Source organism: Schistocerca piceifrons, unplaced genomic scaffold (genome assembly GCF_021461385.2).
Source record: "Schistocerca piceifrons isolate TAMUIC-IGC-003096 unplaced genomic scaffold, iqSchPice1.1 HiC_scaffold_536, whole genome shotgun sequence".
Taxonomy (NCBI): domain Eukaryota; kingdom Metazoa; phylum Arthropoda; class Insecta; order Orthoptera; family Acrididae; genus Schistocerca; species Schistocerca piceifrons.
Window position 1 is genome coordinate 18,730 of NW_025728773.1, and position 26,268 is coordinate 44,997.

At 51.5% G+C, this 26,268-nt stretch overlaps 50 non-coding genes across 50 annotated transcripts; 15 read left to right on the plus strand and 35 right to left on the minus strand.

Annotated features, from left to right (window-relative positions):
• Positions 1 to 253: 253 nt before the first annotated feature.
• Trnav-aac lies at positions 254 to 326 on the minus strand. The gene has a single exon. It is a non-coding gene; the product is annotated as a tRNA-Val (tRNA).
• Positions 327 to 484: 158 nt separating this feature from the next.
• Positions 485 to 557, minus strand: Trnav-cac. Its single transcript has one exon. It is a non-coding gene; the product is annotated as a tRNA-Val (tRNA).
• Positions 558 to 936: 379 nt separating this feature from the next.
• On the plus strand, positions 937 to 1,010 carry Trnal-aag. Its single transcript has one exon. It is a non-coding gene; the product is annotated as a tRNA-Leu (tRNA).
• A 723-nt stretch (positions 1,011 to 1,733) lies between these two features.
• On the minus strand, positions 1,734 to 1,806 carry Trnav-aac. Its single transcript has one exon. It is a non-coding gene; the product is annotated as a tRNA-Val (tRNA).
• Positions 1,807 to 1,964: 158 nt separating this feature from the next.
• Trnav-cac lies at positions 1,965 to 2,037 on the minus strand. The gene has a single exon. It is a non-coding gene; the product is annotated as a tRNA-Val (tRNA).
• A 379-nt stretch (positions 2,038 to 2,416) lies between these two features.
• On the plus strand, positions 2,417 to 2,490 carry Trnap-agg. Its single transcript has one exon. It is a non-coding gene; the product is annotated as a tRNA-Pro (tRNA).
• Positions 2,491 to 3,209: 719 nt separating this feature from the next.
• On the minus strand, positions 3,210 to 3,282 carry Trnav-aac. The gene has a single exon. It is a non-coding gene; the product is annotated as a tRNA-Val (tRNA).
• A 158-nt stretch (positions 3,283 to 3,440) lies between these two features.
• Trnav-cac lies at positions 3,441 to 3,513 on the minus strand. Its single transcript has one exon. It is a non-coding gene; the product is annotated as a tRNA-Val (tRNA).
• Positions 3,514 to 4,688: 1,175 nt separating this feature from the next.
• Positions 4,689 to 4,761, minus strand: Trnav-aac. Its single transcript has one exon. It is a non-coding gene; the product is annotated as a tRNA-Val (tRNA).
• Positions 4,762 to 4,919: 158 nt separating this feature from the next.
• Trnav-cac lies at positions 4,920 to 4,992 on the minus strand. The gene has a single exon. It is a non-coding gene; the product is annotated as a tRNA-Val (tRNA).
• Positions 4,993 to 6,168: 1,176 nt separating this feature from the next.
• Positions 6,169 to 6,241, minus strand: Trnav-aac. Its single transcript has one exon. It is a non-coding gene; the product is annotated as a tRNA-Val (tRNA).
• Positions 6,242 to 6,399: 158 nt separating this feature from the next.
• Positions 6,400 to 6,472, minus strand: Trnav-cac. Its single transcript has one exon. It is a non-coding gene; the product is annotated as a tRNA-Val (tRNA).
• A 379-nt stretch (positions 6,473 to 6,851) lies between these two features.
• On the plus strand, positions 6,852 to 6,925 carry Trnal-aag. The gene has a single exon. It is a non-coding gene; the product is annotated as a tRNA-Leu (tRNA).
• Positions 6,926 to 7,648: 723 nt separating this feature from the next.
• Positions 7,649 to 7,721, minus strand: Trnav-aac. The gene has a single exon. It is a non-coding gene; the product is annotated as a tRNA-Val (tRNA).
• A 158-nt stretch (positions 7,722 to 7,879) lies between these two features.
• Trnav-cac lies at positions 7,880 to 7,952 on the minus strand. Its single transcript has one exon. It is a non-coding gene; the product is annotated as a tRNA-Val (tRNA).
• Positions 7,953 to 8,331: 379 nt separating this feature from the next.
• Positions 8,332 to 8,405, plus strand: Trnap-agg. The gene has a single exon. It is a non-coding gene; the product is annotated as a tRNA-Pro (tRNA).
• Positions 8,406 to 9,128: 723 nt separating this feature from the next.
• On the minus strand, positions 9,129 to 9,201 carry Trnav-aac. Its single transcript has one exon. It is a non-coding gene; the product is annotated as a tRNA-Val (tRNA).
• Positions 9,202 to 9,359: 158 nt separating this feature from the next.
• Positions 9,360 to 9,432, minus strand: Trnav-cac. Its single transcript has one exon. It is a non-coding gene; the product is annotated as a tRNA-Val (tRNA).
• Positions 9,433 to 9,811: 379 nt separating this feature from the next.
• On the plus strand, positions 9,812 to 9,885 carry Trnal-aag. Its single transcript has one exon. It is a non-coding gene; the product is annotated as a tRNA-Leu (tRNA).
• A 722-nt stretch (positions 9,886 to 10,607) lies between these two features.
• On the minus strand, positions 10,608 to 10,680 carry Trnav-aac. The gene has a single exon. It is a non-coding gene; the product is annotated as a tRNA-Val (tRNA).
• A 158-nt stretch (positions 10,681 to 10,838) lies between these two features.
• On the minus strand, positions 10,839 to 10,911 carry Trnav-cac. Its single transcript has one exon. It is a non-coding gene; the product is annotated as a tRNA-Val (tRNA).
• A 379-nt stretch (positions 10,912 to 11,290) lies between these two features.
• Positions 11,291 to 11,364, plus strand: Trnap-agg. Its single transcript has one exon. It is a non-coding gene; the product is annotated as a tRNA-Pro (tRNA).
• A 724-nt stretch (positions 11,365 to 12,088) lies between these two features.
• Trnav-aac lies at positions 12,089 to 12,161 on the minus strand. The gene has a single exon. It is a non-coding gene; the product is annotated as a tRNA-Val (tRNA).
• Positions 12,162 to 12,319: 158 nt separating this feature from the next.
• Positions 12,320 to 12,392, minus strand: Trnav-cac. Its single transcript has one exon. It is a non-coding gene; the product is annotated as a tRNA-Val (tRNA).
• A 379-nt stretch (positions 12,393 to 12,771) lies between these two features.
• Trnap-agg lies at positions 12,772 to 12,845 on the plus strand. The gene has a single exon. It is a non-coding gene; the product is annotated as a tRNA-Pro (tRNA).
• Positions 12,846 to 13,566: 721 nt separating this feature from the next.
• On the minus strand, positions 13,567 to 13,639 carry Trnav-aac. The gene has a single exon. It is a non-coding gene; the product is annotated as a tRNA-Val (tRNA).
• A 158-nt stretch (positions 13,640 to 13,797) lies between these two features.
• Trnav-cac lies at positions 13,798 to 13,870 on the minus strand. Its single transcript has one exon. It is a non-coding gene; the product is annotated as a tRNA-Val (tRNA).
• A 379-nt stretch (positions 13,871 to 14,249) lies between these two features.
• Trnap-agg lies at positions 14,250 to 14,323 on the plus strand. Its single transcript has one exon. It is a non-coding gene; the product is annotated as a tRNA-Pro (tRNA).
• Positions 14,324 to 15,043: 720 nt separating this feature from the next.
• On the minus strand, positions 15,044 to 15,116 carry Trnav-aac. The gene has a single exon. It is a non-coding gene; the product is annotated as a tRNA-Val (tRNA).
• Positions 15,117 to 15,274: 158 nt separating this feature from the next.
• On the minus strand, positions 15,275 to 15,347 carry Trnav-cac. Its single transcript has one exon. It is a non-coding gene; the product is annotated as a tRNA-Val (tRNA).
• A 379-nt stretch (positions 15,348 to 15,726) lies between these two features.
• Positions 15,727 to 15,800, plus strand: Trnap-agg. The gene has a single exon. It is a non-coding gene; the product is annotated as a tRNA-Pro (tRNA).
• A 192-nt stretch (positions 15,801 to 15,992) lies between these two features.
• Trnav-aac lies at positions 15,993 to 16,065 on the minus strand. Its single transcript has one exon. It is a non-coding gene; the product is annotated as a tRNA-Val (tRNA).
• Positions 16,066 to 16,223: 158 nt separating this feature from the next.
• On the minus strand, positions 16,224 to 16,296 carry Trnav-cac. Its single transcript has one exon. It is a non-coding gene; the product is annotated as a tRNA-Val (tRNA).
• Positions 16,297 to 16,675: 379 nt separating this feature from the next.
• On the plus strand, positions 16,676 to 16,749 carry Trnap-agg. The gene has a single exon. It is a non-coding gene; the product is annotated as a tRNA-Pro (tRNA).
• A 717-nt stretch (positions 16,750 to 17,466) lies between these two features.
• Positions 17,467 to 17,539, minus strand: Trnav-aac. Its single transcript has one exon. It is a non-coding gene; the product is annotated as a tRNA-Val (tRNA).
• Positions 17,540 to 17,697: 158 nt separating this feature from the next.
• Trnav-cac lies at positions 17,698 to 17,770 on the minus strand. The gene has a single exon. It is a non-coding gene; the product is annotated as a tRNA-Val (tRNA).
• Positions 17,771 to 18,149: 379 nt separating this feature from the next.
• On the plus strand, positions 18,150 to 18,223 carry Trnap-agg. The gene has a single exon. It is a non-coding gene; the product is annotated as a tRNA-Pro (tRNA).
• Positions 18,224 to 18,945: 722 nt separating this feature from the next.
• On the minus strand, positions 18,946 to 19,018 carry Trnav-aac. Its single transcript has one exon. It is a non-coding gene; the product is annotated as a tRNA-Val (tRNA).
• A 158-nt stretch (positions 19,019 to 19,176) lies between these two features.
• Trnav-cac lies at positions 19,177 to 19,249 on the minus strand. Its single transcript has one exon. It is a non-coding gene; the product is annotated as a tRNA-Val (tRNA).
• A 379-nt stretch (positions 19,250 to 19,628) lies between these two features.
• On the plus strand, positions 19,629 to 19,702 carry Trnap-agg. Its single transcript has one exon. It is a non-coding gene; the product is annotated as a tRNA-Pro (tRNA).
• A 722-nt stretch (positions 19,703 to 20,424) lies between these two features.
• Trnav-aac lies at positions 20,425 to 20,497 on the minus strand. The gene has a single exon. It is a non-coding gene; the product is annotated as a tRNA-Val (tRNA).
• Positions 20,498 to 20,655: 158 nt separating this feature from the next.
• Trnav-cac lies at positions 20,656 to 20,728 on the minus strand. The gene has a single exon. It is a non-coding gene; the product is annotated as a tRNA-Val (tRNA).
• A 379-nt stretch (positions 20,729 to 21,107) lies between these two features.
• Positions 21,108 to 21,181, plus strand: Trnap-agg. The gene has a single exon. It is a non-coding gene; the product is annotated as a tRNA-Pro (tRNA).
• A 716-nt stretch (positions 21,182 to 21,897) lies between these two features.
• Positions 21,898 to 21,970, minus strand: Trnav-aac. The gene has a single exon. It is a non-coding gene; the product is annotated as a tRNA-Val (tRNA).
• A 158-nt stretch (positions 21,971 to 22,128) lies between these two features.
• Positions 22,129 to 22,201, minus strand: Trnav-cac. Its single transcript has one exon. It is a non-coding gene; the product is annotated as a tRNA-Val (tRNA).
• Positions 22,202 to 22,580: 379 nt separating this feature from the next.
• On the plus strand, positions 22,581 to 22,654 carry Trnap-agg. Its single transcript has one exon. It is a non-coding gene; the product is annotated as a tRNA-Pro (tRNA).
• Positions 22,655 to 23,375: 721 nt separating this feature from the next.
• On the minus strand, positions 23,376 to 23,448 carry Trnav-aac. The gene has a single exon. It is a non-coding gene; the product is annotated as a tRNA-Val (tRNA).
• Positions 23,449 to 23,606: 158 nt separating this feature from the next.
• Positions 23,607 to 23,679, minus strand: Trnav-cac. Its single transcript has one exon. It is a non-coding gene; the product is annotated as a tRNA-Val (tRNA).
• Positions 23,680 to 24,058: 379 nt separating this feature from the next.
• Positions 24,059 to 24,132, plus strand: Trnap-agg. Its single transcript has one exon. It is a non-coding gene; the product is annotated as a tRNA-Pro (tRNA).
• A 721-nt stretch (positions 24,133 to 24,853) lies between these two features.
• Trnav-aac lies at positions 24,854 to 24,926 on the minus strand. Its single transcript has one exon. It is a non-coding gene; the product is annotated as a tRNA-Val (tRNA).
• Positions 24,927 to 26,268: the final 1,342 nt, after the last annotated feature.

Here is a 26,268-nt window from a genome sequence, read left to right on the forward strand (position 1 = left end):
ATGGGTATAATTCCTGCTTAGGGTGCAGGAGGTCCCGGGTTCAAATCCCGGACGAGCCAACGCGTTTTGTGCAAACTGATCGCACGTCAGTGGCTGAGTCAGCGCAAAAAGCTCGCCGTCAATATCAAACGAATTTCTTATTCGACGTGAGCAATTGACACTCTGGTCCGACGCGTGAAGGCGATTACGAAGGTTTCGGGTACAGGTGGTAGCAGATGCATGTTAGTAAGTCTTGCTTAAAGTGATGAAAAAGTGTTTCCGCCCGGGATCGAACCGGGGACCTTCTGCGTGTTAGGCAGACGTGATAACCGCTACACCACGGAAACTGCTTGTGTGCACCGTACTGCACAGACAACTTGTAGTGATGTTGCCATCGTAACTAAAAAATTCAATAAATGTGGTACTTGCAAAACGAAGGGACGTGCGGCAGATCCACACACGAAGTGGCTCATTGGAGGACAATACGACATAGGCAGGAAAATACTGTTCCCGCCCGGGATCGAACCGGGGACCTTCTGCGTGTGAAGCAGACGTGATAACCGCTACACTACGGAAACGACGGACACGACGAGTCCATCCTTTTTCACTCAAACTTGCCTCAGCCTTTCTATCGTCGGCGAATGCACACACGACAGATCTTTTGTCAGCCTGGAACCCATCACAGCCGAGGGCTCAAGAAGTCTTCGGGGTGCTCGAGAGGGTGTCTGCCGTAGCACCCCTAACGAGATAGCGGCGTTTCGCGCAGTCGTTATTGCGAGTCATATCAGCAAAGCAATCACTTTCTCAGCAGCAAGCAGTGCGAGCCCAGCGGCAGCTCTACATGAAGGTACCGACAGCCCAGGAAGGCCGCCCCCATCCCGCCAGCGTACACGAGACTTCCAGGGCACCCTGGACGACATCGAGGGATTGGAATAATTGGCAATCACCGTGTCACAGCGCTCGTTGGTCTAGGGGTATGATTCCTGCTTAAGGTGCAGGAGGTCCCGGGTTCAAATCCCGGACGAGCCCTAGCGTTTTGTGCAAACTGATCGCACGTCAGTGGCTGAGTCAGCGCAAAAAGCTCGCCGTCAATATCAAATGAACTTCTTATTCGATGTGAGCAATTGACACTCTGGTCCGACGCGTTAAAAAAAAAAATAAAAAAAAACAAAGTGGCTAGGGTACCTGGCTCTCACCCAGGAGGCGCGGGTTCGATTCCCGGTACCGGAAATGCGCATTTTGTTGCTCCTCTTATGCGACTTGGCCCGACTTAGCTCGACTGACGCTACGCTGACGCTTGCAGAAAACTACGTTAAGTACGATTCGTGGTAACAAGTGACGGCGAGAGCGATGCGACACCTGTCCACCTCTTATCGAGGCACCTAACTGTGGTCAACAAAGCTGGAGGACTGCAAGACATTGCCACGGGGGTTGAATGCAGCTAACCACACTGCTTAGTGTCCTAACAGTGGAGACAGGTTCAAAAAAAAAAAAAAAAAAAATGGGTATAATTCCTGCTTAGGGTGCAGGAGGTCCCGGGTTCAAATCCCGGACGAGCCAACGCGTTTTGTGCAAACTGATCGCACGTCAGTGGCTGAGTCAGCGCAAAAAGCTCGCCGTCAATATCAAACGAATTTCTTATTCGACGTGAGCAATTGACACTCTGGTCCGACGCGTGAAGGCGATTACGAAGGTTTCGGGTACAGGTGGTAGCAGATGCATGTTAGTAAGTCTTGCTTAAAGTGATGAAAAAGTGTTTCCGCCCGGGATCGAACCGGGGACCTTCTGCGTGTTAGGCAGACGTGATAACCGCTACACCACGGAAACTGCTTGTGTGCACCGTACTGCACAGACAACTTGTAGTGATGTTGCCATCGTAACTAAAAAATTCAATAAATGTGGTACTTGCAAAACGAAGGGACGTGCGGCAGATCCACACACGAAGTGGCTCATTGGAGGACAATACGACATAGGCAGGAAAATACTGTTCCCGCCCGGGATCGAACCGGGGACCTTCTGCGTGTGAAGCAGACGTGATAACCGCTACACTACGGAAACGACGGACACGATGAGTCCATCCTTTTTCACTCAAACTTGCCTCAGCCTTTCTATCGTCGGCGAATGCACACACGACAGATCTTTTGTCAGCCTGGAACCCATCACAGCCGAGGGCTCAAGAAGTCTTCGGGGTGCTCGAGAGGGTGTCTGCCGTAGCACCCCTAACGAGATAGCGGCGTTTCGCGCAGTCGTTATTGCGAGTCATATCAGCAAAGCAATCACTTTCTCAGCAGCAAGCAGTGCGAGCCCAGCGGCAGCTCTACATGAAGGTACCGACAGCCCAGGAAGGCCGCCCCCATCCCGCCAGCGTACACGAGACTTCCAGGGCACCCTGGACGACATCGAGGGATTGGAATAATTGGCAATCACCGTGTCACAGCGCTCGTTGGTCTAGGGGTATGATTCCTGCTTAGGGTGCAGGAGGTCCCGGGTTCAAATCCCGGACGAGCCCTAGCGTTTTGTGCAAACTGATCGCACGTCAGTGGCTGAGTCAGCGCAAAAAGCTCGCCGTCAATATCAAATGAACTTCTTATTCGATGTGAGCAATTGACACTCTGGTCCGACGCGTTAAAAAAAAAAATAAAAAAAAAAAGTGGCTAGGGTACCTGGCTCTCACCCAGGAGGCGCGGGTTCGATTCCCGGTACCGGAAATGCGCATTTTGTTGCTCCTCTTATGCGACTTGGCCCGACTTAGCTCGACTGACGCTACGCTGACGCTTGCAGAAAACTACGTTAAGTACGATTCGTGGTAACAAGTGACGGCGAGAGCGATGCGACACCTGTCCACCTCTTATCGAGGCACCTAACTGTGGTCAACAAAGCTGGAGGACTGCAAGACATTGCCACGGGGGTTGAATGCAGCTAACCACACTGCTTAGTGTCCTAACAGTGGAGACAGGTTCAAAAAAAAAAAAAAAAAATGGGTATAATTCCTGCTTAGGGTGCAGGAGGTCCCGGGTTCAAATCCCGGACGAGCCAACGCGTTTTGTGCAAACTGATCGCACGTCAGTGGCTGAGTCAGCGCAAAAAGCTCGCCGTCAATATCAAACGAATTTCTTATTCGACGTGAGCAATTGACACTCTGGTCCGACGCGTGAAGGCGATTACGAAGGTTTCGGGTACAGGTGGTAGCAGATGCATGTTAGTAAGTCTTGCTTAAAGTGATGAAAAAGTGTTTCCGCCCGGGATCGAACCGGGGACCTTCTGCGTGTTAGGCAGACGTGATAACCGCTACACCACGGAAACTGCTTGTGTGCACCGTACTGCACAGACAACTTGTAGTGATGTTGCCATCGTAACTAAAAAATTCAATAAATGTGGTACTTGCAAAACGAAGGGACGTGCGGCAGATCCACACACGAAGTGGCTCATTGGAGGACAATACGACATAGGCAGGAAAATACTGTTCCCGCCCGGGATCGAACCGGGGACCTTCTGCGTGTGAAGCAGACGTGATAACCGCTACACTACGGAAACGACGGACACGACGAGTCCATCCTTTTTCACTCAAACTTGCCTCAGCCTTTCTATCGTCGGCGAATGCACACACGACAGATCTTTTGTCAGCCTGGAACCCATCACAGCCGAGGGCTCAAGAAGTCTTCGGGGTGCTCGAGAGGGTGTCTGCCGTAGCACCCCTAACGAGATAGCGGCGTTTCGCGCAGTCGTTATTGCGAGTCATATCAGCAAAGCAATCACTTTCTCAGCAGCAAGCAGTGCGAGCCCAGCGGCAGCTCTACATGAAGGTACCGACAGCCCAGGAAGGCCGCCCCCATCCCGCCAGCGTACACGAGACTTCCAGGGCACCCTGGACGACATCGAGGGATTGGAATAATTGGCAATCACCGTGTCACAGCGCTCGTTGGTCTAGGGGTATGATTCCTGCTTAGGGTGCAGGAAGTCCCGGGTTCAAATCCCGGACGAGCCCTAGCGTTTTGTGCAAACTGATCGCACGTCAGTGGCTGAGTCAGCGCAAAAAGCTCGCCGTCAATATCAAATGAACTTCTTATTCGATGTGAGCAATTGACACTCTGGTCCGACGCGTTAAAAAAAAAAAATAAAAAAAAAAAAAGTGGCTAGGGTACCTGGCTCTCACCCAGGAGGCGCGTGTTCGATTCCCGGTACCGGAAATGCGCATTTTGTTGCTCCTCTTATGCGACTTGGCCCGACTTAGCTCGACTGACGCTACGCTGACGCTTGCAGAAAACTACGTTAAGTACGATTCGTGGTAACAAGTGACGGCGAGAGCGATGCGACACCTGTCCACCTCTTATCGAGGCACCTAACTGTGGTCAACAAAGCTGGAGGACTGCAAGACATTGCCACGGGGGTTGAATGCAGCTAACCACACTGCTTAGTGTCCTAACAGTGGAGACAGGTTCAAAAAAAAAAAAAAAAAATGGGTATAATTCCTGCTTAGGGTGCAGGAGGTCCCGGGTTCAAATCCCGGACGAGCCAACGCGTTTTGTGCAAACTGATCGCACGTCAGTGGCTGAGTCAGCGCAAAAAGCTCGCCGTCAATATCAAACGAATTTCTTATTCGACGTGAGCAATTGACACTCTGGTCCGACGCGTGAAGGCGATTACGAAGGTTTCGGGTACAGGTGGTAGCAGATGCATGTTAGTAAGTCTTGCTTAAAGTGATGAAAAAGTGTTTCCGCCCGGGATCGAACCGGGGACCTTCTGCGTGTTAGGCAGACGTGATAACCGCTACACCACGGAAACTGCTTGTGTGCACCGTACTGCACAGACAACTTGTAGTGATGTTGCCATCGTAACTAAAAAATTCAATAAATGTGGTACTTGCAAAACGAAGGGACGTGCGGCAGATCCACACACGAAGTGGCTCATTGGAGGACAATACGACATAGGCAGGAAAATACTGTTCCCGCCCGGGATCGAACCGGGGACCTTCTGCGTGTGAAGCAGACGTGATAACCGCTACACTACGGAAACGACGGACACGACGAGTCCATCCTTTTTCACTCAAACTTGCCTCAGCCTTTCTATCGTCGGCGAATGCACACACGACAGATCTTTTGTCAGCCTGGAACCCATCACAGCCGAGGGCTCAAGAAGTCTTCGGGGTGCTCGAGAGGGTGTCTGCCGTAGCACCCCTAACGAGATAGCGGCGTTTCGCGCAGTCGTTATTGCGAGTCATATCAGCAAAGCAATCACTTTCTCAGCAGCAAGCAGTGCGAGCCCAGCGGCAGCTCTACATGAAGGTACCGACAGCCCAGGAAGGCCGCCCCCATCCCGCCAGCGTACACGAGACTTCCAGGGCACCCTGGACGACATCGAGGGATTGGAATAATTGGCAATCACCGTGTCACAGCGCTCGTTGGTCTAGGGGTATGATTCCTGCTTAGGGTGCAGGAAGTCCCGGGTTCAAATCCCGGACGAGCCCTAGCGTTTTGTGCAAACTGATCGCACGTCAGTGGCTGAGTCAGCGCAAAAAGCTCGCCGTCAATATCAAATGAACTTCTTATTCGATGTGAGCAATTGACACTCTGGTCCGACGCGTTAAAAAAAAAAAATAAAAAAAAAAAAAGTGGCTAGGGTACCTGGCTCTCACCCAGGAGGCGCGGGTTCGATTCCCGGTACCGGAAATGCGCATTTTGTTGCTCCTCTTATGCGACTTGGCCCGACTTAGCTCGACTGACGCTACGCTGACGCTTGCAGAAAACTACGTTAAGTACGATTCGTGGTAACAAGTGACGGCGAGAGCGATGCGACACCTGTCCACCTCTTATCGAGGCACCTAACTGTGGTCAACAAAGCTGGAGGACTGCAAGACATTGCCACGGGGGTTGAATGCAGCTAACCACACTGCTTAGTGTCCTAACAGTGGAGACAGGTTCAAAAAAAAAAAAAAAAAAATGGGTATAATTCCTGCTTAGGGTGCAGGAGGTCCCGGGTTCAAATCCCGGACGAGCCAACGCGTTTTGTGCAAACTGATCGCACGTCAGTGGCTGAGTCAGCGCAAAAAGCTCGCCGTCAATATCAAACGAATTTCTTATTCGACGTGAGCAATTGACACTCTGGTCCGACGCGTGAAGGCGATTACGAAGGTTTCGGGTACAGGTGGTAGCAGATGCATGTTAGTAAGTCTTGCTTAAAGTGATGAAAAAGTGTTTCCGCCCGGGATCGAACCGGGGACCTTCTGCGTGTTAGGCAGACGTGATAACCGCTACACCACGGAAACTGCTTGTGTGCACCGTACTGCACAGACAACTTGTAGTGATGTTGCCATCGTAACTAAAAAATTCAATAAATGTGGTACTTGCAAAACGAAGGGACGTGCGGCAGATCCACACACGAAGTGGCTCATTGGAGGACAATACGACATAGGCAGGAAAATACTGTTCCCGCCCGGGATCGAACCGGGGACCTTCTGCGTGTGAAGCAGACGTGATAACCGCTACACTACGGAAACGACGGACACGACGAGTCCATCCTTTTTCACTCAAACTTGCCTCAGCCTTTCTATCGTCGGCGAATGCACACACGACAGATCTTTTGTCAGCCTGGAACCCATCACAGCCGAGGGCTCAAGAAGTCTTCGGGGTGCTCGAGAGGGTGTCTGCCGTAGCACCCCTAACGAGATAGCGGCGTTTCGCGCAGTCGTTATTGCGAGTCATATCAGCAAAGCAATCACTTTCTCAGCAGCAAGCAGTGCGAGCCCAGCGGCAGCTCTACATGAAGGTACCGACAGCCCAGGAAGGCCGCCCCCATCCCGCCAGCGTACACGAGACTTCCAGGGCACCCTGGACGACATCGAGGGATTGGAATAATTGGCAATCACCGTGTCACAGCGCTCGTTGGTCTAGGGGTATGATTCCTGCTTAAGGTGCAGGAGGTCCCGGGTTCAAATCCCGGACGAGCCCTAGCGTTTTGTGCAAACTGATCGCACGTCAGTGGCTGAGTCAGCGCAAAAAGCTCGCCGTCAATATCAAATGAACTTCTTATTCGATGTGAGCAATTGACACTCTGGTCCGACGCGTTAAAAAAAAAAATAAAAAAAAACAAAGTGGCTAGGGTACCTGGCTCTCACCCAGGAGGCGCGGGTTCGATTCCCGGTACCGGAAATGCGCATTTTGTTGCTCCTCTTATGCGACTTGGCCCGACTTAGCTCGACTGACGCTACGCTGACGCTTGCAGAAAACTACGTTAAGTACGATTCGTGGTAACAAGTGACGGCGAGAGCGATGCGACACCTGTCCACCTCTTATCGAGGCACCTAACTGTGGTCAACAAAGCTGGAGGACTGCAAGACATTGCCACGGGGGTTGAATGCAGCTAACCACACTGCTTAGTGTCCTAACAGTGGAGACAGGTTCAAAAAAAAAAAAAAAAAAAATGGGTATAATTCCTGCTTAGGGTGCAGGAGGTCCCGGGTTCAAATCCCGGACGAGCCAACGCGTTTTGTGCAAACTGATCGCACGTCAGTGGCTGAGTCAGCGCAAAAAGCTCGCCGTCAATATCAAACGAATTTCTTATTCGACGTGAGCAATTGACACTCTGGTCCGACGCGTGAAGGCGATTACGAAGGTTTCGGGTACAGGTGGTAGCAGATGCATGTTAGTAAGTCTTGCTTAAAGTGATGAAAAAGTGTTTCCGCCCGGGATCGAACCGGGGACCTTCTGCGTGTTAGGCAGACGTGATAACCGCTACACCACGGAAACTGCTTGTGTGCACCGTACTGCACAGACAACTTGTAGTGATGTTGCCATCGTAACTAAAAAATTCAATAAATGTGGTACTTGCAAAACGAAGGGACGTGCGGCAGATCCACACACGAAGTGGCTCATTGGAGGACAATACGACATAGGCAGGAAAATACTGTTCCCGCCCGGGATCGAACCGGGGACCTTCTGCGTGTGAAGCAGACGTGATAACCGCTACACTACGGAAACGACGGACACGATGAGTCCATCCTTTTTCACTCAAACTTGCCTCAGCCTTTCTATCGTCGGCGAATGCACACACGACAGATCTTTTGTCAGCCTGGAACCCATCACAGCCGAGGGCTCAAGAAGTCTTCGGGGTGCTCGAGAGGGTGTCTGCCGTAGCACCCCTAACGAGATAGCGGCGTTTCGCGCAGTCGTTATTGCGAGTCATATCAGCAAAGCAATCACTTTCTCAGCAGCAAGCAGTGCGAGCCCAGCGGCAGCTCTACATGAAGGTACCGACAGCCCAGGAAGGCCGCCCCCATCCCGCCAGCGTACACGAGACTTCCAGGGCACCCTGGACGACATCGAGGGATTGGAATAATTGGCAATCACCGTGTCACAGCGCTCGTTGGTCTAGGGGTATGATTCCTGCTTAGGGTGCAGGAGGTCCCGGGTTCAAATCCCGGACGAGCCCTAGCGTTTTGTGCAAACTGATCGCACGTCAGTGGCTGAGTCAGCGCAAAAAGCTCGCCGTCAATATCAAATGAACTTCTTATTCGATGTGAACAATTGACACTCTGGTCCGACGCGTTAAAAAAAAAAATAAAAAAAAACAAAGTGGCTAGGGTACCTGGCTCTCACCCAGGAGGCGCGGGTTCGATTCCCGGTACCGGAAATGCGCATTTTGTTGCTCCTCTTATGCGACTTGGCCCGACTTAGCTCGACTGACGCTACGCTGACGCTTGCAGAAAACTACGTTAAGTACGATTCGTGGTAACAAGTGACGGCGAGAGCGATGCGACACCTGTCCACCTCTTATCGAGGCACCTAACTGTGGTCAACAAAGCTGGAGGACTGCAAGACATTGCCACGGGGGTTGAATGCAGCTAACCACACTGCTTAGTGTCCTAACAGTGGAGACAGGTTCAAAAAAAAAAAAAAAAAAAATGGGTATAATTCCTGCTTAGGGTGCAGGAGGTCCCGGGTTCAAATCCCGGACGAGCCAACGCGTTTTGTGCAAACTGATCGCACGTCAGTGGCTGAGTCAGCGCAAAAAGCTCGCCGTCAATATCAAACGAATTTCTTATTCGACGTGAGCAATTGACACTCTGGTCCGACGCGTGAAGGCGATTACGAAGGTTTCGGGTACAGGTGGTAGCAGATGCATGTTAGTAAGTCTTGCTTAAAGTGATGAAAAAGTGTTTCCGCCCGGGATCGAACCGGGGACCTTCTGCGTGTTAGGCAGACGTGATAACCGCTACACCACGGAAACTGCTTGTGTGCACCGTACTGCACAGACAACTTGTAGTGATGTTGCCATCGTAACTAAAAAATTCAATAAATGTGGTACTTGCAAAACGAAGGGACGTGCGGCAGATCCACACACGAAGTGGCTCATTGGAGGACAATACGACATAGGCAGGAAAATACTGTTCCCGCCCGGGATCGAACCGGGGACCTTCTGCGTGTGAAGCAGACGTGATAACCGCTACACTACGGAAACGACGGACACGACGAGTCCATCCTTTTTCACTCAAACTTGCCTCAGCCTTTCTATCGTCGGCGAATGCACACACGACAGATCTTTTGTCAGCCTGGAACCCATCACAGCCGAGGGCTCAAGAAGTCTTCGGGGTGCTCGAGAGGGTGTCTGCCGTAGCACCCCTAACGAGATAGCGGCGTTTCGCGCAGTCGTTATTGCGAGTCATATCAGCAAAGCAATCACTTTCTCAGCAGCAAGCAGTGCGAGCCCAGCGGCAGCTCTACATGAAGGTACCGACAGCCCAGGAAGGCCGCCCCCATCCCGCCAGCGTACACGAGACTTCCAGGGCACCCTGGACGACATCGAGGGATTGGAATAATTGGCAATCACCGTGTCACAGCGCTCGTTGGTCTAGGGGTATGATTCCTGCTTAAGGTGCAGGAGGTCCCGGGTTCAAATCCCGGACGAGCCCTAGCGTTTTGTGCAAACTGATCGCACGTCAGTGGCTGAGTCAGCGCAAAAAGCTCGCCGTCAATATCAAATGAACTTCTTATTCGATGTGAGCAATTGACACTCTGGTCCGACGCGTTAAAAAAAAAAATAAAAAAAAACAAAGTGGCTAGGGTACCTGGCTCTCACCCAGGAGGCGCGGGTTCGATTCCCGGTACCGGAAATGCGCATTTTGTTGCTCCTCTTATGCGACTTGGCCCGACTTAGCTCGACTGACGCTACGCTGACGCTTGCAGAAAACTACGTTAAGTACGATTCGTGGTAACAAGTGACGGCGAGAGCGATGCGACACCTGTCCACCTCTTATCGAGGCACCTAACTGTGGTCAACAAAGCTGGAGGACTGCAAGACATTGCCACGGGGGTTGAATGCAGCTAACCACACTGCTTAGTGTCCTAACAGTGGAGACAGGTTCAAAAAAAAAAAAAAAAAAAAGGGTATAATTCCTGCTTAGGGTGCAGGAGGTCCCGGGTTCAAATCCCGGACGAGCCAACGCGTTTTGTGCAAACTGATCGCACGTCAGTGGCTGAGTCAGCGCAAAAAGCTCGCCGTCAATATCAAACGAATTTCTTATTCGACGTGAGCAATTGACACTCTGGTCCGACGCGTGAAGGCGATTACGAAGGTTTCGGGTACAGGTGGTAGCAGATGCATGTTAGTAAGTCTTGCTTAAAGTGATGAAAAAGTGTTTCCGCCCGGGATCGAACCGGGGACCTTCTGCGTGTTAGGCAGACGTGATAACCGCTACACCACGGAAACTGCTTGTGTGCACCGTACTGCACAGACAACTTGTAGTGATGTTGCCATCGTAACTAAAAAATTCAATAAATGTGGTACTTGCAAAACGAAGGGACGTGCGGCAGATCCACACACGAAGTGGCTCATTGGAGGACAATACGACATAGGCAGGAAAATACTGTTCCCGCCCGGGATCGAACCGGGGACCTTCTGCGTGTGAAGCAGACGTGATAACCGCTACACTACGGAAACGACGGACACGATGAGTCCATCCTTTTTCACTCAAACTTGCCTCAGCCTTTCTATCGTCGGCGAATGCACACACGACAGATCTTTTGTCAGCCTGGAACCCATCACAGCCGAGGGCTCAAGAAGTCTTCGGGGTGCTCGAGAGGGTGTCTGCCGTAGCACCCCTAACGAGATAGCGGCGTTTCGCGCAGTCGTTATTGCGAGTCATATCAGCAAAGCAATCACTTTCTCAGCAGCAAGCAGTGCGAGCCCAGCGGCAGCTCTACATGAAGGTACCGACAGCCCAGGAAGGCCGCCCCCATCCCGCCAGCGTACACGAGACTTCCAGGGCACCCTGGACGACATCGAGGGATTGGAATAATTGGCAATCACCGTGTCACAGCGCTCGTTGGTCTAGGGGTATGATTCCTGCTTAGGGTGCAGGAGGTCCCGGGTTCAAATCCCGGACGAGCCCTAGCGTTTTGTGCAAACTGATCGCACGTCAGTGGCTGAGTCAGCGCAAAAAGCTCGCCGTCAATATCAAATGAACTTCTTATTCGATGTGAGCAATTGACACTCTGGTCCGACGCGTTAAAAAAAAAAAATAAAAAAAAACAAAGTGGCTAGGGTACCTGGCTCTCACCCAGGAGGCGCGGGTTCGATTCCCGGTACCGGAAATGCGCATTTTGTTGCTCCTCTTATGCGACTTGGCCCGACTTAGCTCGACTGACGCTACGCTGACGCTTGCAGAAAACTACGTTAAGTACGATTCGTGGTAACAAGTGACGGCGAGAGCGATGCGACACCTGTCCACCTCTTATCGAGGCACCTAACTGTGGTCAACAAAGCTGGAGGACTGCAAGACATTGCCACGGGGGTTGAATGCAGCTAACCACACTGCTTAGTGTCCTAACAGTGGAGACAGGTTCAAAAAAAAAAAAAAAAAAAATGGGTATAATTCCTGCTTAGGGTGCAGGAGGTCCCGGGTTCAAATCCCGGACGAGCCAACGCGTTTTGTGCAAACTGATCGCACGTCAGTGGCTGAGTCAGCGCAAAAAGCTCGCCGTCAATATCAAACGAATTTCTTATTCGACGTGAGCAATTGACACTCTGGTCCGACGCGTGAAGGCGATTACGAAGGTTTCGGGTACAGGTGGTAGCAGATGCATGTTAGTAAGTCTTGCTTAAAGTGATGAAAAAGTGTTTCCGCCCGGGATCGAACCGGGGACCTTCTGCGTGTTAGGCAGACGTGATAACCGCTACACCACGGAAACTGCTTGTGTGCACCGTACTGCACAGACAACTTGTAGTGATGTTGCCATCGTAACTAAAAAATTCAATAAATGTGGTACTTGCAAAACGAAGGGACGTGCGGCAGATCCACACACGAAGTGGCTCATTGGAGGACAATACGACATAGGCAGGAAAATACTGTTCCCGCCCGGGATCGAACCGGGGACCTTCTGCGTGTGAAGCAGACGTGATAACCGCTACACTACGGAAACGACGGACACGACGAGTCCATCCTTTTTCACTCAAACTTGCCTCAGCCTTTCTATCGTCGGCGAATGCACACACGACAGATCTTTTGTCAGCCTGGAACCCATCACAGCCGAGGGCTCAAGAAGTCTTCGGGGTGCTCGAGAGGGTGTCTGCCGTAGCACCCCTAACGAGATAGCGGCGTTTCGCGCAGTCGTTATTGCGAGTCATATCAGCAAAGCAATCACTTTCTCAGCAGCAAGCAGTGCGAGCCCAGCGGCAGCTCTACATGAAGGTACCGACAGCCCAGGAAGGCCGCCCCCATCCCGCCAGCGTACACGAGACTTCCAGGGCACCCTGGACGACATCGAGGGATTGGAATAATTGGCAATCACCGTGTCACAGCGCTCGTTGGTCTAGGGGTATGATTCCTGCTTAGGGTGCAGGAGGTCCCGGGTTCAAATCCCGGACGAGCCCTAGCGTTTTGTGCAAACTGATCGCACGTCAGTGGCTGAGTCAGCGCAAAAAGCTCGCCGTCAATATCAAATGAACTTCTTATTCGATGTGAGCAATTGACACTCTGGTCCGACGCGTTAAAAAAAAAATAAAAAAAAAAAGTGGCTAGGGTACCTGGCTCTCACCCAGGAGGCGCGGGTTCGATTCCCGGTACCGGAAATGCGCATTTTGTTGCTCCTCTTATGCGACTTGGCCCGACTTAGCTCGACTGACGCTACGCTGACGCTTGCAGAAAACTACGTTAAGTACGATTCGTGGTAACAAGTGACGGCGAGAGCGATGCGACACCTGTCCACCTCTTATCGAGGCACCTAACTGTGGTCAACAAAGCTGGAGGACTGCAAGACATTGCCACGGGGGTTGAATGCAGCTAACCACACTGCTTAGTGTCCTAACAGTGGAGACAGGTTCAAAAAAAAAAAAAAAAAAAAATGGGTATAATTCCTGCTTAGGGTGCAGGAGGTCCCGGGTTCAAATCCCGGACGAGCCAACGCGTTTTGTGCAAACTGATCGCACGTCAGTGGCTGAGTCAGCGCAAAAAGCTCGCCGTCAATATCAAACGAATTTCTTATTCGACGTGAGCAATTGACACTCTGGTCCGACGCGTGAAGGCGATTACGAAGGTTTCGGGTACAGGTGGTAGCAGATGCATGTTAGTAAGTCTTGCTTAAAGTGATGAAAAAGTGTTTCCGCCCGGGATCGAACCGGGGACCTTCTGCGTGTTAGGCAGACGTGATAACCGCTACACCACGGAAACTGCTTGTGTGCACCGTACTGCACAGACAACTTGTAGTGATGTTGCCATCGTAACTAAAAAATTCAATAAATGTGGTACTTGCAAAACGAAGGGACGTGCGGCAGATCCACACACGAAGTGGCTCATTGGAGGACAATACGACATAGGCAGGAAAATACTGTTCCCGCCCGGGATCGAACCGGGGACCTTCTGCGTGTGAAGCAGACGTGATAACCGCTACACTACGGAAACGACGGACACGACGAGTCCATCCTTTTTCACTCAAACTTGCCTCAGCCTTTCTATCGTCGGCGAATGCACACACGACAGATCTTTTGTCAGCCTGGAACCCATCACAGCCGAGGGCTCAAGAAGTCTTCGGGGTGCTCGAGAGGGTGTCTGCCGTAGCACCCCTAACGAGATAGCGGCGTTTCGCGCAGTCGTTATTGCGAGTCATATCAGCAAAGCAATCACTTTCTCAGCAGCAAGCAGTGCGAGCCCAGCGGCAGCTCTACATGAAGGTACCGACAGCCCAGGAAGGCCGCCCCCATCCCGCCAGCGTACACGAGACTTCCAGGGCACCCTGGACGACATCGAGGGATTGGAATAATTGGCAATCACCGTGTCACAGCGCTCGTTGGTCTAGGGGTATGATTCCTGCTTAGGGTGCAGGAGGTCCCGGGTTCAAATCCCGGACGAGCCCTAGCGTTTTGTGCAAACTGATCGCACGTCAGTGGCTGAGTCAGCGCAAAAAGCTCGCCGTCAATATCAAATGAACTTCTTATTCGATGTGAGCAATTGACACTCTGGTCCGACGCGTTAAAAAAAAAATAAAAAAAAAAAGTGGCTAGGGTACCTGGCTCTCACCCAGGAGGCGCGGGTTCGATTCCCGGTACCGGAAATGCGCATTTTGTTGCTCCTCTTATGCGACTTGGCCCGACTTAGCTCGACTGACGCTACGCTGACGCTTGCAGAAAACTACGTTAAGTACGATTCGTGGTAACAAGTGACGGCGAGAGCGATGCGACACCTGTCCACCTCTTATCGAGGCACCTAACTGTGGTCAACAAAGCTGGAGGACTGCAAGACATTGCCACGGGGGTTGAATGCAGCTAACCACACTGCTTAGTGTCCTAACAGTGGAGACAGGTTCAAAAAAAAAAAAAAAAAAAATGGGTATAATTCCTGCTTAGGGTGCAGGAGGTCCCGGGTTCAAATCCCGGACGAGCCAACGCGTTTTGTGCAAACTGATCGCACGTCAGTGGCTGAGTCAGCGCAAAAAGCTCGCCGTCAATATCAAACGAATTTCTTATTCGACGTGAGCAATTGACACTCTGGTCCGACGCGTGAAGGCGATTACGAAGGTTTCGGGTACAGGTGGTAGCAGATGCATGTTAGTAAGTCTTGCTTAAAGTGATGAAAAAGTGTTTCCGCCCGGGATCGAACCGGGGACCTTCTGCGTGTTAGGCAGACGTGATAACCGCTACACCACGGAAACTGCTTGTGTGCACCGTACTGCACAGACAACTTGTAGTGATGTTGCCATCGTAACTAAAAAATTCAATAAATGTGGTACTTGCAAAACGAAGGGACGTGCGGCAGATCCACACACGAAGTGGCTCATTGGAGGACAATACGACATAGGCAGGAAAATACTGTTCCCGCCCGGGATCGAACCGGGGACCTTCTGCGTGTGAAGCAGACGTGATAACCGCTACACTACGGAAACGACGGACACGACGAGTCCATCCTTTTTCACTCAAACTTGCCTCAGCCTTTCTATCGTCGGCGAATGCACACACGACAGATCTTTTGTCAGCCTGGAACCCATCACAGCCGAGGGCTCAAGAAGTCTTCGGGGTGCTCGAGAGGGTGTCTGCCGTAGCACCCCTAACGAGATAGCGGCGTTTCGCGCAGTCGTTATTGCGAGTCATATCAGCAAAGCAATCACTTTCTCAGCAGCAAGCAGTGCGAGCCCAGCGGCAGCTCTACATGAAGGTACCGACAGCCCAGGAAGGCCGCCCCCATCCCGCCAGCGTACACGAGACTTCCAGGGCACCCTGGACGACATCGAGGGATTGGAATAATTGGCAATCACCGTGTCACAGCGCTCGTTGGTCTAGGGGTATGATTCCTGCTTAGGGTGCAGGAGGTCCCGGGTTCAAATCCCGGACGAGCCCTAGCGTTTTGTGCAAACTGATCGCACGTCAGTGGCTGAGTCAGCGCAAAAAGCTCGCCGTCAATATCAAACGAATTTCTTATTCGACGTGAGCAATTGACACTCTGGTCCGACGCGTGAAGGCGATTACGAAGGTTTCGGGTACAGGTGGTAGCAGATGCATGTTAGTAAGTCTTGCTTAAAGTGATGAAAAAGTGTTTCCGCCCGGGATCGAACCGGGGACCTTCTGCGTGTTAGGCAGACGTGATAACCGCTACACCACGGAAACTGCTTGTGTGCACCGTACTGCACAGACAACTTGTAGTGATGTTGCCATCGTAACTAAAAAATTCAATAAATGTGGTACTTGCAAAACGAAGGGACGTGCGGCAGATCCACACACGAAGTGGCTCATTGGAGGACAATACGACATAGGCAGGAAAATACTGTTCCCGCCCGGGATCGAACCGGGGACCTTCTGCGTGTGAAGCAGACGTGATAACCGCTACACTATGGAAACGACGGACACGACGAGTCCATCCTTTTTCACTCAAACTTGCCTCAGCCTTTCTATCGTCGGCGAATGCACACACGACAGATCTTTTGTCAGCCTGGAACCCATCACAGCCGAGGGCTCAAGAAGTCTTCGGGGTGCTCGAGAGGGTGTCTGCCGTAGCACCCCTAACGAGATAGCGGCGTTTCGCGCAGTCGTTATTGCGAGTCATATCAGCAAAGCAATCACTTTCTCAGCAGCAAGCAGTGCGAGCCCAGCGGCAGCTCTACATGAAGGTACCGACAGCCCAGGAAGGCCGCCCCCATCCCGCCAGCGTACACGAGACTTCCAGGGCACCCTGGACGACATCGAGGGATTGGAATAATTGGCAATCACCGTGTCACAGCGCTCGTTGGTCTAGGGGTATGATTCCTGCTTAGGGTGCAGGAGGTCCCGGGTTCAAATCCCGGACGAGCCCTAGCGTTTTGTGCAAACTGATCGCACGTCAGTGGCTGAGTCAGCGCAAAAAGCTCGCCGTCAATATCAAATGAACTTCTTATTCGATGTGAGCAATTGACACTCTGGTCCGACGCGTTAAAAAAAAAAATAAAAAAAAAAAGTGGCTAGGGTACCTGGCTCTCACCCAGGAGGCGCGGGTTCGATTCCCGGTACCGGAAATGCGCATTTTGTTGCTCCTCTTATGCGACTTGGCCCGACTTAGCTCGACTGACGCTACGCTGACGCTTGCAGAAAACTACGTTAAGTACGATTCGTGGTAACAAGTGACGGCGAGAGCGATGCGACACCTGTCCACCTCTTATCGAGGCACCTAACTGTGGTCAACAAAGCTGGAGGACTGCAAGACATTGCCACGGGGGTTGAATGCAGCTAACCACACTGCTTAGTGTCCTAACAGTGGAGACAGGTTCAAAAAAAAAAAAAAAATGGGTATAATTCCTGCTTAGGGTGCAGGAGGTCCCGGGTTCAAATCCCGGACGAGCCAACGCGTTTTGTGCAAACTGATCGCACGTCAGTGGCTGAGTCAGCGCAAAAAGCTCGCCGTCAATATCAAACGAATTTCTTATTCGACGTGAGCAATTGACACTCTGGTCCGACGCGTGAAGGCGATTACGAAGGTTTCGGGTACAGGTGGTAGCAGATGCATGTTAGTAAGTCTTGCTTAAAGTGATGAAAAAGTGTTTCCGCCCGGGATCGAACCGGGGACCTTCTGCGTGTTAGGCAGACGTGATAACCGCTACACCACGGAAACTGCTTGTGTGCACCGTACTGCACAGACAACTTGTAGTGATGTTGCCATCGTAACTAAAAAATTCAATAAATGTGGTACTTGCAAAACGAAGGGACGTGCGGCAGATCCACACACGAAGTGGCTCATTGGAGGACAATACGACATAGGCAGGAAAATACTGTTCCCGCCCGGGATCGAACCGGGGACCTTCTGCGTGTGAAGCAGACGTGATAACCGCTACACTACGGAAACGACGGACACGACGAGTCCATCCTTTTTCACTCAAACTTGCCTCAGCCTTTCTATCGTCGGCGAATGCACACACGACAGATCTTTTGTCAGCCTGGAACCCATCACAGCCGAGGGCTCAAGAAGTCTTCGGGGTGCTCGAGAGGGTGTCTGCCGTAGCACCCCTAACGAGATAGCGGCGTTTCGCGCAGTCGTTATTGCGAGTCATATCAGCAAAGCAATCACTTTCTCAGCAGCAAGCAGTGCGAGCCCAGCGGCAGCTCTACATGAAGGTACCGACAGCCCAGGAAGGCCGCCCCCATCCCGCCAGCGTACACGAGACTTCCAGGGCACCCTGGACGACATCGAGGGATTGGAATAATTGGCAATCACCGTGTCACAGCGCTCGTTGGTCTAGGGGTATGATTCCTGCTTAGGGTGCAGGAGGTCCCGGGTTCAAATCCCGGACGAGCCCTAGCGTTTTGTGCAAACTGATCGCACGTCAGTGGCTGAGTCAGCGCAAAAAGCTCGCCGTCAATATCAAATGAACTTCTTATTCGATGTGAGCAATTGACACTCTGGTCCGACGCGTTAAAAAAAAAAATAAAAAAAAACAAAGTGGCTAGGGTACCTGGCTCTCACCCAGGAGGCGCGTGTTCGATTCCCGGTACCGGAAATGCGCATTTTGTTGCTCCTCTTATGCGACTTGGCCCGACTTAGCTCGACTGACGCTACGCTGACGCTTGCAGAAAACTACGTTAAGTACGATTCGTGGTAACAAGTGACGGCGAGAGCGATGCGACACCTGTCCACCTCTTATCGAGGCACCTAACTGTGGTCAACAAAGCTGGAGGACTGCAAGACATTGCCACGGGGGTTGAATGCAGCTAACCACACTGCTTAGTGTCCTAACAGTGGAGACAGGTTCAAAAAAAAAAAAAAAAAAATGGGTATAATTCCTGCTTAGGGTGCAGGAGGTCCCGGGTTCAAATCCCGGACGAGCCAACGCGTTTTGTGCAAACTGATCGCACGTCAGTGGCTGAGTCAGCGCAAAAAGCTCGCCGTCAATATCAAACGAATTTCTTATTCGACGTGAGCAATTGACACTCTGGTCCGACGCGTGAAGGCGATTACGAAGGTTTCGGGTACAGGTGGTAGCAGATGCATGTTAGTAAGTCTTGCTTAAAGTGATGAAAAAGTGTTTCCGCCCGGGATCGAACCGGGGACCTTCTGCGTGTTAGGCAGACGTGATAACCGCTACACCACGGAAACTGCTTGTGTGCACCGTACTGCACAGACAACTTGTAGTGATGTTGCCATCGTAACTAAAAAATTCAATAAATGTGGTACTTGCAAAACGAAGGGACGTGCGGCAGATCCACACACGAAGTGGCTCATTGGAGGACAATACGACATAGGCAGGAAAATACTGTTCCCGCCCGGGATCGAACCGGGGACCTTCTGCGTGTGAAGCAGACGTGATAACCGCTACACTACGGAAACGACGGACACGACGAGTCCATCCTTTTTCACTCAAACTTGCCTCAGCCTTTCTATCGTCGGCGAATGCACACACGACAGATCTTTTGTCAGCCTGGAACCCATCACAGCCGAGGGCTCAAGAAGTCTTCGGGGTGCTCGAGAGGGTGTCTGCCGTAGCACCCCTAACGAGATAGCGGCGTTTCGCGCAGTCGTTATTGCGAGTCATATCAGCAAAGCAATCACTTTCTCAGCAGCAAGCAGTGCGAGCCCAGCGGCAGCTCTACATGAAGGTACCGACAGCCCAGGAAGGCCGCCCCCATCCCGCCAGCGTACACGAGACTTCCAGGGCACCCTGGACGACATCGAGGGATTGGAATAATTGGCAATCACCGTGTCACAGCGCTCGTTGGTCTAGGGGTATGATTCCTGCTTAGGGTGCAGGAGGTCCCGGGTTCAAATCCCGGACGAGCCCTAGCGTTTTGTGCAAACTGATCGCACGTCAGTGGCTGAGTCAGCGCAAAAAGCTCGCCGTCAATATCAAATGAACTTCTTATTCGATGTGAGCAATTGACACTCTGGTCCGACGCGTTAAAAAAAAAAATAAAAAAAAAAGTGGCTAGGGTACCTGGCTCTCACCCAGGAGGCGCGGGTTCGATTCCCGGTACCGGAAATGCGCATTTTGTTGCTCCTCTTATGCGACTTGGCCCGACTTAGCTCGACTGACGCTACGCTGACGCTTGCAGAAAACTACGTTAAGTACGATTCGTGGTAACAAGTGACGGCGAGAGCGATGCGACACCTGTCCACCTCTTATCGAGGCACCTAACTGTGGTCAACAAAGCTGGAGGACTGCAAGACATTGCCACGGGGGTTGAATGCAGCTAACCACACTGCTTAGTGTCCTAACAGTGGAGACAGGTTCAAAAAAAAAAAAAAAAAAAAAATGGGTATAATTCCTGCTTAGGGTGCAGGAGGTCCCGGGTTCAAATCCCGGACGAGCCAACGCGTTTTGTGCAAACTGATCGCACGTCAGTGGCTGAGTCAGCGCAAAAAGCTCGCCGTCAATATCAAACGAATTTCTTATTCGACGTGAGCAATTGACACTCTGGTCCGACGCGTGAAGGCGATTACGAAGGTTTCGGGTACAGGTGGTAGCAGATGCATGTTAGTAAGTCTTGCTTAAAGTGATGAAAAAGTGTTTCCGCCCGGGATCGAACCGGGGACCTTCTGCGTGTTAGGCAGACGTGATAACCGCTACACCACGGAAACTGCTTGTGTGCACCGTACTGCACAGACAACTTGTAGTGATGTTGCCATCGTAACTAAAAAATTCAATAAATGTGGTACTTGCAAAACGAAGGGACGTGCGGCAGATCCACACACGAAGTGGCTCATTGGAGGACAATACGACATAGGCAGGAAAATACTGTTCCCGCCCGGGATCGAACCGGGGACCTTCTGCGTGTGAAGCAGACGTGATAACCGCTACACTACGGAAACGACGGACACGACGAGTCCATCCTTTTTCACTCAAACTTGCCTCAGCCTTTCTATCGTCGGCGAATGCACACACGACAGATCTTTTGTCAGCCTGGAACCCATCACAGCCGAGGGCTCAAGAAGTCTTCGGGGTGCTCGAGAGGGTGTCTGCCGTAGCACCCCTAACGAGATAGCGGCGTTTCGCGCAGTCGTTATTGCGAGTCATATCAGCAAAGCAATCACTTTCTCAGCAGCAAGCAGTGCGAGCCCAGCGGCAGCTCTACATGAAGGTACCGACAGCCCAGGAAGGCCGCCCCCATCCCGCCAGCGTACACGAGACTTCCAGGGCACCCTGGACGACATCGAGGGATTGGAATAATTGGCAATCACCGTGTCACAGCGCTCGTTGGTCTAGGGGTATGATTCCTGCTTAGGGTGCAGGAGGTCCCGGGTTCAAATCCCGGACGAGCCCTAGCGTTTTGTGCAAACTGATCGCACGTCAGTGGCTGAGTCAGCGCAAAAAGCTCGCCGTCAATATCAAATGAACTTCTTATTCGATGTGAGCAATTGACACTCTGGTCCGACGCGTTAAAAAAAAAAATAAAAAAAAAAGTGGCTAGGGTACCTGGCTCTCACCCAGGAGGCGCGGGTTCGATTCCCGGTACCGGAAATGCGCATTTTGTTGCTCCTCTTATGCGACTTGGCCCGACTTAGCTCGACTGACGCTACGCTGACGCTTGCAGAAAACTACGTTAAGTACGATTCGTGGTAACAAGTGACGGCGAGAGCGATGCGACACCTGTCCACCTCTTATCGAGGCACCTAACTGTGGTCAACAAAGCTGGAGGACTGCAAGACATTGCCACGGGGGTTGAATGCAGCTAACCACACTGCTTAGTGTCCTAACAGTGGAGACAGGTTCAAAAAAAAAAAAAAAATGGGTATAATTCCTGCTTAGGGTGCAGGAGGTCCCGGGTTCAAATCCCGGACGAGCCAACGCGTTTTGTGCAAACTGATCGCACGTCAGTGGCTGAGTCAGCGCAAAAAGCTCGCCGTCAATATCAAACGAATTTCTTATTCGACGTGAGCAATTGACACTCTGGTCCGACGCGTGAAGGCGATTACGAAGGTTTCGGGTACAGGTGGTAGCAGATGCATGTTAGTAAGTCTTGCTTAAAGTGATGAAAAAGTGTTTCCGCCCGGGATCGAACCGGGGACCTTCTGCGTGTTAGGCAGACGTGATAACCGCTACACCACGGAAACTGCTTGTGTGCACCGTACTGCACAGACAACTTGTAGTGATGTTGCCATCGTAACTAAAAAATTCAATAAATGTGGTACTTGCAAAACGAAGGGACGTGCGGCAGATCCACACACGAAGTGGCTCATTGGAGGACAATACGACATAGGCAGGAAAATACTGTTCCCGCCCGGGATCGAACCGGGGACCTTCTGCGTGTGAAGCAGACGTGATAACCGCTACACTACGGAAACGACGGACACGACGAGTCCATCCTTTTTCACTCAAACTTGCCTCAGCCTTTCTATCGTCGGCGAATGCACACACGACAGATCTTTTGTCAGCCTGGAACCCATCACAGCCGAGGGCTCAAGAAGTCTTCGGGGTGCTCGAGAGGGTGTCTGCCGTAGCACCCCTAACGAGATAGCGGCGTTTCGCGCAGTCGTTATTGCGAGTCATATCAGCAAAGCAATCACTTTCTCAGCAGCAAGCAGTGCGAGCCCAGCGGCAGCTCTACATGAAGGTACCGACAGCCCAGGAAGGCCGCCCCCATCCCGCCAGCGTACACGAGACTTCCAGGGCACCCTGGACGACATCGAGGGATTGGAATAATTGGCAATCACCGTGTCACAGCGCTCGTTGGTCTAGGGGTATGATTCCTGCTTAGGGTGCAGGAGGTCCCGGGTTCAAATCCCGGACGAGCCCTAGCGTTTTGTGCAAACTGATCGCACGTCAGTGGCTGAGTCAGCGCAAAAAGCTCGCCGTCAATATCAAATGAACTTCTTATTCGATGTGAGCAATTGACACTCTGGTCCGACGCGTTAAAAAAAAAAATAAAAAAAAACAAAGTGGCTAGGGTACCTGGCTCTCACCCAGGAGGCGCGTGTTCGATTCCCGGTACCGGAAATGCGCATTTTGTTGCTCCTCTTATGCGACTTGGCCCGACTTAGCTCGACTGACGCTACGCTGACGCTTGCAGAAAACTACGTTAAGTACGATTCGTGGTAACAAGTGACGGCGAGAGCGATGCGACACCTGTCCACCTCTTATCGAGGCACCTAACTGTGGTCAACAAAGCTGGAGGACTGCAAGACATTGCCACGGGGGTTGAATGCAGCTAACCACACTGCTTAGTGTCCTAACAGTGGAGACAGGTTCAAAAAAAAAAAAAAAAAATGGGTATAATTCCTGCTTAGGGTGCAGGAGGTCCCGGGTTCAAATCCCGGACGAGCCAACGCGTTTTGTGCAAACTGATCGCACGTCAGTGGCTGAGTCAGCGCAAAAAGCTCGCCGTCAATATCAAACGAATTTCTTATTCGACGTGAGCAATTGACACTCTGGTCCGACGCGTGAAGGCGATTACGAAGGTTTCGGGTACAGGTGGTAGCAGATGCATGTTAGTAAGTCTTGCTTAAAGTGATGAAAAAGTGTTTCCGCCCGGGATCGAACCGGGGACCTTCTGCGTGTTAGGCAGACGTGATAACCGCTACACCACGGAAACTGCTTGTGTGCACCGTACTGCACAGACAACTTGTAGTGATGTTGCCATCGTAACTAAAAAATTCAATAAATGTGGTACTTGCAAAACGAAGGGACGTGCGGCAGATCCACACACGAAGTGGCTCATTGGAGGACAATACGACATAGGCAGGAAAATACTGTTCCCGCCCGGGATCGAACCGGGGACCTTCTGCGTGTGAAGCAGACGTGATAACCGCTACACTACGGAAACGACGGACACGACGAGTCCATCCTTTTTCACTCAAACTTGCCTCAGCCTTTCTATCGTCGGCGAATGCACACACGACAGATCTTTTGTCAGCCTGGAACCCATCACAGCCGAGGGCTCAAGAAGTCTTCGGGGTGCTCGAGAGGGTGTCTGCCGTAGCACCCCTAACGAGATAGCGGCGTTTCGCGCAGTCGTTATTGCGAGTCATATCAGCAAAGCAATCACTTTCTCAGCAGCAAGCAGTGCGAGCCCAGCGGCAGCTCTACATGAAGGTACCGACAGCCCAGGAAGGCCGCCCCCATCCCGCCAGCGTACACGAGACTTCCAGGGCACCCTGGACGACATCGAGGGATTGGAATAATTGGCAATCACCGTGTCACAGCGCTCGTTGGTCTAGGGGTATGATTCCTGCTTAGGGTGCAGGAGGTCCCGGGTTCAAATCCCGGACGAGCCCTAGCGTTTTGTGCAAACTGATCGCACGTCAGTGGCTGAGTCAGCGCAAAAAGCTCGCCGTCAATATCAAATGAACTTCTTATTCGATGTGAGCAATTGACACTCTGGTCCGACGCGTTAAAAAAAAAAATAAAAAAAAAAGTGGCTAGGGTACCTGGCTCTCACCCAGGAGGCGCGGGTTCGATTCCCGGTACCGGAAATGCGCATTTTGTTGCTCCTCTTATGCGACTTGGCCCGACTTAGCTCGACTGACGCTACGCTGACGCTTGCAGAAAACTACGTTAAGTACGATTCGTGGTAACAAGTGACGGCGAGAGCGATGCGACACCTGTCCACCTCTTATCGAGGCACCTAACTGTGGTCAACAAAGCTGGAGGACTGCAAGACATTGCCACGGGGGTTGAATGCAGCTAACCACACTGCTTAGTGTCCTAACAGTGGAGACAGGTTCAAAAAAAAAAAAAAAAAAAAATGGGTATAATTCCTGCTTAGGGTGCAGGAGGTCCCGGGTTCAAATCCCGGACGAGCCAACGCGTTTTGTGCAAACTGATCGCACGTCAGTGGCTGAGTCAGCGCAAAAAGCTCGCCGTCAATATCAAACGAATTTCTTATTCGACGTGAGCAATTGACACTCTGGTCCGACGCGTGAAGGCGATTACGAAGGTTTCGGGTACAGGTGGTAGCAGATGCATGTTAGTAAGTCTTGCTTAAAGTGATGAAAAAGTGTTTCCGCCCGGGATCGAACCGGGGACCTTCTGCGTGTTAGGCAGACGTGATAACCGCTACACCACGGAAACTGCTTGTGTGCACCGTACTGCACAGACAACTTGTAGTGATGTTGCCATCGTAACTAAAAAATTCAATAAATGTGGTACTTGCCAAAACGAAGGGACGTGCGGCAGATCCACACACGAAGTGCTCATTGGAGGACAATACGACATAGGCAGGAAAATACTGTTCCCGCCCGGGATCGAACCGGGGACCTTCTGCGTGTGAAGCAGACGTGATAACCGCTTTTTTTTTTTTTTTTTTTTTTAATTTGCGCTTTCATCTGGTAGGCAGTTTTGTCTCGTATTTCATACACACGCTATCTGCCACGTACACGCGTCGTTGTTACTACTGAGTGGCGTTTCGCACGGAGAAGGAGTGACCGCAAACGCGTGCTTCACGTAAAATTCATCGACGAGGATGGGATTCGAACCCACGCGTGCAGAGCACATTGGATTGGCAGTCCAACGCCTTAACCACTTTTTTTTTTTTTTTTTTCCACCACACAGCCACTTCAAAAGAAGTACAGTACTGAAATTAAAATCCTAAAACATGACTATATAATGTAGACTGCTTACTGAAATAAAGGTTAAAACACGAAAACTTCAGTCCTGGTGTAGAGAAGAAACATACATAAAGGCGGCAAATTCAGAAACAGTATAAAAGAAAATGGCTCACACAGGTGACCTTAGCCAACACCCTCTCTTTCAAATGTCAGGCTAAGCATATTGGCAAAATCATCTCGGAGGCCTGGCAATCGCAAGCGCTGCCAGTAAGCAGTAAGCATGTACTGCCGAAACGCTAGGTGTCCATCCTCTTCATGACAACTGTGACAAAATGTACGAAATGGCCAATCAACCACATGACGGTATGGAGCTTCGTCCGCGGAAAAAAGGAAGAATCGGGCCGGACGATGATGTCAATAGTATAAGCGGCTTCAGCAGACCTAGTGACAAAAGCAAGTTGTTTCCTGAGCCAACGCCAATTAGCAAGGTGCCCACAGCAGGTGAATCGATGTTCAAGGGTATCCAGGAGACCACACCGAGTACAGGTGTCCGTGTCAGAAAGACCAATACGGTGCAGTCGTACATTGGTGGGAACCAAATTATTTATTACCCTATACCACGTGGACGCGACGGCCATAGAGTGGATCGGCAGACTAACGTTCTTCCAGACGTTCCTCCAGGACACGGATGGAGACGCCAGTTTCTATTGGATTGGGACTGGCCAGCCCCTCCCAGCGGGGAATCAAGCTCTTGGTCGTTGGCACCGGTCGCCGCAAGAAGACGTCACCGAGGTAACTCACCGCAATGTAAAATTCCCGAATGTGTTTCAACTTAAAATTTAGGCGTCCGACATCGACAGGTGGAG